This window comes from Nomascus leucogenys, chromosome X (assembly GCF_006542625.1).
Source record: "Nomascus leucogenys isolate Asia chromosome X, Asia_NLE_v1, whole genome shotgun sequence".
Classification (NCBI taxonomy): Eukaryota; Metazoa; Chordata; class Mammalia; order Primates; family Hylobatidae; genus Nomascus; species Nomascus leucogenys.
Window position 1 is genome coordinate 26,321,161 of NC_044406.1, and position 9,074 is coordinate 26,330,234.

Here is a 9,074-nt window from a genome sequence, read left to right on the forward strand (position 1 = left end):
AATGTCAATGAAAATTTCCTTTTACTTTGAGAAGCACGGCTTTGGTCAGAATGACTAAGTCCCAGGAAATGTCCAGAGAGGGCACTTTCAGTTAGTAAGAAACATCAGGAGGGAGACAGAATAATTTCCAGAGTCCATGAGAGAGACCACATGCTAAACCAAGCTCAGGGAGCCTAGGGCAGACTGACAGTCAAGGATCTGTATGCAGAGTTCACCATTTCGTTGAGAATGAATCAGAAAAAGAAAAGATGTGGAATCTTGGAGGGTCCTGAACAACTCACGAGAGCAGCTTGACAAATTTCTGAATCATTTTTACCCATCTGAAGTTGTAGAGTGATCTGAGTGGGAAGATCTATTGTAGAAAATCACCACAGGCATGCCTGATACCTTACCCTAACTTAGAATCTCCCCTACTCACTGTCAGGCAAAGTACAGCTAGCTCCCCTGTGTCACTGAATAACGTTCTTGATGGAAACTGGGAGAGCTTTTCACTATTCTAGTGGGGTGTACTTCTTTGCCATTGTACTGCAGCTGTGAGCTGCCTAGCTTCCTGCTGGAGAAGGGCATTTCTTCTCTTGTACACAGTACCCTTTCACCATTGAGGTTGGCGCTATGTGTATGGGAAAGACGCTAAATGATGACAGTTGAAATAGGCCAGGGAGTACCAGAATAATGGGAGAGGGTGTGTAGCTGCAAGCAGTGGAAAATTGGAGGGGGAATTCCCTGAGGCTAAGTACCTCAGTGACTCTGCAAATAAAGGTTTCAATGTGGATATGTCTTGAGAAAAAGATCTCGATGCTCTCCCTACGTCTGACTGTCTCCCTTGCTTCCCGAGTTATTTGCTGCCACAGGGCAAATGTCCTGTGGCTCTGCTAAGTGGTCTGTGTTGCCGCCAGATAGGAGCGTTGCCTAGGGTAGGAGGCTGGCCCCAGGCATAAACATCTTGCAGGATGGGTGGGGAATTACTGCAGATGATGCAGTTCATTGTCAAAATTGACTGGGGGTGATGGTGATATGTGTGTTCACCAGTGCCCAGTTCTCCCACTCAGCCCCCTCTGCTTGAGGGCCTCCCACGGCTGACAGCAGGGGTAGAGTTCTGTGGAGTTGATTGAATTAAAATGTAAAAAACATCTGTACCAGGCATTCTTAACATTTTCAAAAGATCTGTAGTAAATTTCATTACCTTTTACTGAGAAGTGAAAGCACTGGGCCAGGGTATCGGCTTCAGGTCAGCAAAGGGAAGAAGTCCAAGCCTCAGCAGAAATAAATATGAGGACCTTGAGGAAGGTCTGCGGGAACCACTTAACACTGGAACATACTGCCCTGCCCACAGGCCCCCCACAACCCCCCCATCCCTGCACCCCTGGGGTCAACCTCAGGAGCTCCAGGCATGATTGTTAGGTACAGGGGCCCCTTAACTAAACCCTGTTGCAATTGGGGGTTGGGAGATGGCAATGATTAGAAAGACAGGGAGTTAGCCTTTGTTTAAGGCTGGCTGATTCAATTCAGCAGAGAGAGCACAGCACTGTCCAGTACTTCTTTCTTTTTTTTTTTTTTTTTTTTTTGAGACAGAGTCTCGCTGTCGCCCAGGCTGGAGTGCAATGGCGCGATCTCGGCTCACTGCAGGTTCACACCATTTCTCCTGCCTCAGACCCCGAGTAGCTGGGGCTACAGGCGCCCGCCACCTAGCCCGGCTAATTTTTTGTATTTTTAGTAGAGACGGGGTTTCAGTGTGTTAGCCAGGATGGTCTCGATCTCCTGACCTCGTGATCCGCCCGCCTCAGCCTCCCAAAGTGCTGGGATTACAGGCGTGAGCCACCGCGCCCGGCCAGTTCTTTCAAAACCTGAGTACTGCAGGTACGTCCTTGTCTAGAACAGAGGGGGTCAGCTTAGAGCACCACCCTTCCATCAGCCCTGGGAGGCACTAAGCAGGGGACACAGGAAGTAGTTTCTCTTTTCTTCCACCTTGCCTCTGACACCTCAGGGCAGTGAAGGCTTTGATATGCGTGAGGAGGCATCCGGTCGAGTCCAGGCCCTGTTCTAGGCAAGATAAGTACTCTGAGTGAAGTTTGAGGGAACCACCCACCACAGATTGGAGGGACTCCCACAGAGTCCAACCCCTGATTTCAGCCGTGTTAGATCCCAGACAGGGATCATTTGATTTAGCACCTTCTGAATTCCCTCAGTGAGGACTCTGGGAGCTGAGAGTCAGCAGATGGAGGCGTCCAGGCTCTGCCACACGTTAAGGTAAGGATTCTGAGTGAGGTCCGAAGGAACTTCCCACATCAGAACAGCAAACTCCACAGAACTCTGTCCCTGCTGTCAGCCGTGGGAGGCCCCCAAGCAGAGGGGGCTGAGTGGGAGAACTGGGCACTGGTGAACACTAGTTAAATGTGCCACAAGTTGCAATATTCATGCGATGTTTAAACCCTTTCTTTAAAATAAAATTAAAATTGTTTTATATTTAGAGAAAAGTTGCCAAGATAAGACAGAGTTCCCTTACACTCAGTATTCACTTAACCCTATTGTCATCGAGGATGGACTATCCACACAAATTATTTAGAATTCTTTTTTTTTTGAAGGTTTTAATTAGATCATTTAAATTGGGGTTGTAAATAAACTATGTTAAAGAGCAAACATTGGAATTTATCAAATGTGGAGTCCAGATACAGACATTGCAAATAGAAATCAGGCAAAAGACCTAAAAATATTGAATAGCTGGATCTTTTCCTCCAGTACTTCAAGTCTGCATTCCTTTTTCCCATGATGCTCTGTTGATTTGCAATTTATTTATTTTTATTATTATTATACTTTAAGTTTTAGGTTACATGTGCACAACGTGCAGTACCACGTTGGTGTGGAATTCTTCTTTAGAAAAGATTTGCGAGGCGCGGTGGCTCACACCTGTAATCCCAGCACTTTGGGATGCTGAGCGGGGTGGATCACGAGGAAAAGAGATCAAGACCATCCTGGCCAACATGGTGAAACCCTGTCTCTATTAAAAATACAAAAATCAGTTGGGCATGGTGGCACACACCTGTAGTCCCAGCTACTCGGGAGGCTGAGACAGGAGAATCACTTGAACCCAGGAGGTGGAGGTTGCAGTGAGCCAAGATCGCACCACTGCATTCCAGCCTGACAACAGAGCAAGACTCCATCTTAAAAAAAAAATTGCATATTCTCCTTGATTTACTTATGCATTCAATCATTTATTTATATCAGTATGAACTTGTGGATATTTATCTTATACTCCAAGTTATAATCCAGTATTAGGTTACTTTATTAGATCAAAATGTTTCATTGGTGCTACAGTCTTACTTCTAAGCCTTCTTAGCAGCTAGATATTGGAAAAATTCTGTATACTAAATGTATATGAACATAGATCTATAATTATTTCAATATTTATCCATCTGTACCTATATTAAGCTGAACATTACTCTTACTGATGTTTCTAGCTCTATTCTAGTATCACATAATTCATTTTAGCCATCCCCTCTACTTACCTCCATAACAAAATTGGCTCCCACTGTCCAGCATCTGTATACATAATTATTTATATAGTCCTAGAATATTGATTTCAGATTGTTGGCCTTGTGAGAAACAAGTTTAATGTCTTTGTACAGTTCCTTTTTTTTCTTTAGTCTTACAGTCTCCACTCATTTCCAAAGTTACTTAGGTCAGCACTTCTTTTTCCCTATTATTTTCAGTGACATCATTTTACACATTTTTAATACAATTCTTTTGTTGCAGTCTGCATTCCACGCTCGGATACCCAGATTTTTTAATTGATTTTTGTTTGTATACATCAATGTTCACTCTTTGTATTATAATGTTCCATGGGCTTTGAAAAATGCAATCCGTCTCATATCCATCATTACAGTATCATACAGAATAGTTTCACTATCATAAAAAATTCACTGTACTTCATCTGTTCAACCACTCCCCACAATCCCCTGAAAGCTACTGAATCTGTTATTGTCTCTGTAGTTGTGTCTTTCCTAGAATGTCACATAAAGCTTACAACATGTAATATTTTCAGATTGGCTCATTTCACTTACCAATATACATTAAAGATTCATCTATGTTATTGTATGGATTTATAGTTGATTGCTATTTATTGCTGAATGGTATTCCGTTGTGTGCATGCACCACAGTTTATTCATTCACCTATTAAGGATATCTTGGGTTCTGCTAATTATGAATAATGCTGATATAAGCATTTTTGTGCAATTATTTGTGTTGACGTTAGGTTTTCACATGTTTGGTCAGCTCGACCATGTAAGACTATGTTTAACTTTATAAGAAGTTGCCAAACTGTTTCCAAAGTGGCTGTACCATTTTGCATCCCTACCATCATTGTGTGAAAGATCTAGTTGCATCCTCACCAGTAATTGATATTTTGGCCCTGCTAATATGTGTGTACTAGTAAATAATTGTCTTAGTTTGTATTTCCTTAATGAAAAATTATGTTGTGCATCCTTTCATATGCCTGTTTGCCACAGAAAAATCTTCTTTTGTGAAATATGTTTTCATATATTTTACCTATTTAAAAAATAAGGTTGTGTATCAGTATCCTAGGACAACTATAACAGAGTGACTTACAACAAAATAAATCTATTCTCCCACAGATACAGAGGCCAGAAGTCTGAAATCAAGGTGTCAGAAATGTTGATTCTTTCTGGAGGCTCTCAGAAAGAATCCATTTAATGCCTTTCTCCTACCTTCTGATGGCTACCCAGCAATTCTTCACATTCCTGGCTTATAAACTTCCATCTGTCTTTATCTTCATACAGCCTTCCCTTCTGTGTGTCTGTGTTTCAAATCTCCCTTGATCTTTCTTCTATGACACTTGTCATTGGATTTATGGTTCAACCTAAATCAAAAACAATGTCTTCTTGAGATCCTTAACCTAATTACAGTTGCAAACTTTCCAAAGAAGGTCACATTCACCCAGGAGTTAGGAGATAGATATACCTATTTGAAGTCACCATTCAACCCACTACTGGTTGCTTGTTTTATTATTTTTGAAGTTTTAGAGTTCTTTACGCATTCTGGATACCAATCATTTATCGGTTATGTGATTTGCAAATATTTTCTTCCAGTATTGCCTTTTTATTCCCTTAACAGTGTCTTTCACGGAGCAAAACTTTTTAACGTTAATAAAGTCCAACTTATCAGTGTTTTTTCTTTTATTAATTATGCTTTTGGTATTGTATATATTAATAAAACTCATTCCAAAACCCAAACTCATACAGATTTTCTCTTATGTTTTCTTCTAGAAGTTTTATAGTTTTGCATTTTGTTTTAGGACTATAATCCATTTTGAGTTAATTTTTTGTGTAAGGTCTCAGTTTAGTGTCTAAGTTAATTTTTTTCCATATGAATATCCAACTGTTCTAGCACTGTTTGCTGAGAAAAAAATGATCATTTTCCATTTATTTGCCTTTGCACCTTTGTGAAAAATCAGTTTGCTGTATTTGTGTGAGCCTATTTCTGGGCATCCTATTCTCCATTCTATTTGTTCTTTCTTTCACTAACACTATACTGTCTTGATTACTATAGCTTTATATTAAGGCTTTAAATCACATAGTATGAGTCTTCAAACTTTGTTCTTAGTCAGTATTGCATTGGCTATTCTAAGATCTTTGTTATACCATGTCAGAGTCAGTATGTTGCTGTCTACAAAAAACTTGCTGGGATTTTTATTGGAATTGCACTGAGTGTATAAATCAAGTTAGAAAGAATTAACATCTTAACAATAGTGAGTCTTCCATTCCAGGAACAGAAAATACTGCTCCGTTTATCTAAATCTCCCTTGATCAGTGTTTTGTAGTTTTCTGCATATGGATTCCGTACATATCTTAATAGACTTATACCTAAGTATTTCTGTGTGATTGTAAATATTTTTGCTTTTTAATTTCTGATTCCAATTCTTTATTGTTGATAAATGGCAAAGTGATTATAATTACTTGTTTCAGGAAGGGTTTTTTTAGATTCTTTGGATTTTCCCCATAGACAATCATTTCCTCTGCAAAAAAGACAATTTTTATTTATCCTTCTCCTGTACATATATAATTTTTATTTACTTATTTTGCTTGTCTTGTACTAAACAGGGCTTCTATTATTATATTGAATAAGAATAATGAAAAATCAACTTCGTCTCATTCCCAAACTTAGGTGGAAAATACTCATTTTCTCATCATTAGGTATGGTGTTAGTGATAAGTTCTCTTATATATCCTTTATCAAATTAAGGGAGTTCCCTTCTATTATTAATTTTTAAATGTGTTAAGTATAAATTGGTATTAAATTTTTCAAATTATTGTTTTGCATGTATTGATGTAATTACATTTATTTTATATTCAATCTGTTAATATGAATTACATTGATTGATTTACAAATATGGACTCAGTCTTGCATTCTGGGAATGAGCCCTTCTTGGTCATGATGTATTTCATTCTTTTTACATATTTCTGTATTCTATTTGCTAATATTTTATGAAAGATATTTTTTATATTCATGAGTGATATTGGACCGTTGTTATTTTTCTAGTAATGTATTTATTTGGCTTTGGTATTAGAGTGATGGTAGCCTCATAAAAAGAATTGAGAATTTTGTCTCTTCTATTTACTAGAAGATATTGTGGATTATTGGTATTTTCTCTTCCTTAAATGTTTGGTCGAATTCATCCAAGAAAACTATCTGTGCCTGGTGATTCTTTTTAAAGAAAGTTTTAAACTACTGATTAAATATCTTTAATAGATACAATACTGTTCAGGTTATTTATTTCAACTCATGTGAATTTGGGTAGTTTGTATCTTTCAAGGGATTGACGCATTTCATCTAAGTTATCAAATATGTAAGCAGAGTTGTTTGTAGTATTCCATTATTATTTTTTCAATGTTTATAAGATCAGTCGTGAGTTGTGATGACCCCCTTTTATTCCTAATATTGGTAGTTTATATCTTCTCTCTCTTTCTTGATTATCCTGGCTAGAGGCCAGTAATTTGTTTGGTTATTTTAATGATGTTATTGCTTTTCTGTATTGTTTTCTTGTTTTATTTCTGCTCTGTATTTTTCTTTTACTTCTGCTTCTTTTAAAAAATATCCACTTTCTTCTATTTATTTTTCATTTGCTCCTCTTTTTATGGTTTCCTATGGTAGAAGCTTAGGTTATTTACTTTAGATATCTTTTTTTTTTTTTTTTTTTTTTGAGACGGAGTCTCGCTCTGTCGCCCAGGCTGGAGTGCAGTGGCGCAATCTCGGCTCACTGCAAGCTCCACCTCCCGGGTTCATGCCATTCTCCTGCCTCAGCCTCCGGAGTAGCTGGGACTACAGGCGCCCGCCACCACGCCCGGCTGATTTTTTGCATTTTTAGTAGAGTCGGGGTTTCACCGTGGTCTCAATCTCCTGACCTGGTGATCCGCCCGCCTCAGCCTCCCAAAGTGCTGGGATTACAGGCGTGAGCCACCGTGACCGGCCTACTTTAGATATCTCTTCATTTCTGATACATGAATTTGATCTTCTAAATTTCTCTAGAAAAACTACTTTAGCAGCAATCCACAAGATTTGGTTATTTGGATTTTCATTTTTATTTAGTTCAAAATATTTTTAAATTTCTTTTGAAACTTTTTTGACCTTTGGGTTGTAGAGAAGTGCGTTGTTTAATTTACAAATATTTGGGAACTTTCCAGCTATCTTTCTGTTATTGATTTCTGATATAATTATACTGTTATCTGAGAACACACTTTATGCAATTTGTATTTAAAAAAAAAATTGTTACTGTGTGTTTTATGGCCTAGAATGTGGTCTACTTGGTGGATGTCACAGGTGAGCTTGAGAATAATGTGTATTCTGCTGCTGTTGATTGGAATACTCTATCATGTCAGTTAAGTCAAGTTGGTTATTAGTACTCTTCATGTCATCTATATCCTTGCTGATTTTCTGTCTGCCGTCTATAAATTACTGAAAATGTATTAAATGTACTATAATACTATATCTTTTTACTTCAATCAATTTTTGCTCCATGTATTTTGATGCTCTGTTAGATGTATACACATTTAGAGTTGGTGTGTCCTTTTGGGGAATAGACCCCTTTATCATTACATAATTTCCCTCTTTGTCCCTGATAATTTCCCTTGTTTTGAAATCTGTTTTGTCTAAAATTTGTGTAGCTATTTTAGCTTTTATTTGATTAGTGTTGTTATGGTATATCTGTCTCCATCCCTTTACTTTTTTTAAACTGACTTACTGTAAAATATATTTTATTGAATTTCAAAGTAGCATTCCTACATGAGAATTTTTTTTAAAAGCTAAAATCAAGTTTTACAAGCATGCATTACAAGACAAACCATGAATAACGCTGGAACAGACATCAGTTCACACCATAGCCTATATGAATGTTTTTCTTTTTTTGTTTTTTTTGTTTTACTTTGTTTTGTTTTGCTTTTTTTTTTTTTTTTGAGACGGAGTCTTGCTCTGTCGCCCAGGCTAGAGGGTAGTGGCGCGATCTCAGCTCACTGCAAGCTCTGCCTCCCGGGTTCACGCCATTCTCCTGCCTCAGCCTCCCGAGTAGCTAGGACTACAGGCGCCTGCCACCATGCCCGGCTAATTTTGTGTATTTTTAGTAGAGACAGGGTTTCACCGTGTTAGCCAGGATGGTCTTGATCTCCTGACCTTGTGATCCGCCCACCTCGGCCTCCCAAAGTGCTGGGATTACAGATGTGAGCCACCGCTCCCAGCCTCCTTTTTCTTTTTTCTTTTCTTTTTTTTTTTTTTTTTTTGAGATGGACTCTGGCTCTGTCCCCAAGCTGGAGTGCAGTGGCGCAATCTCGGCTCACTGCAAGCTCCGCCTCCAGGGTTCAGGCCATTCTCCTGCCTCAGCCTCCCGAGTAGCTGGGACTACAGGCGCCCACCACCATCCCAGGCTAATTTTTTTTTTTTTTGTATTTTTAGTAGAGACGGGGTTTCACCGTGTTAGCCAGAATGGTCTCGATCTCCTGACCTCATGATCCACCCGCCTCGGCCTCCCAAAGTGCTGGGATTACAGGCGTGAGCCATCACGCCCGGCCATGT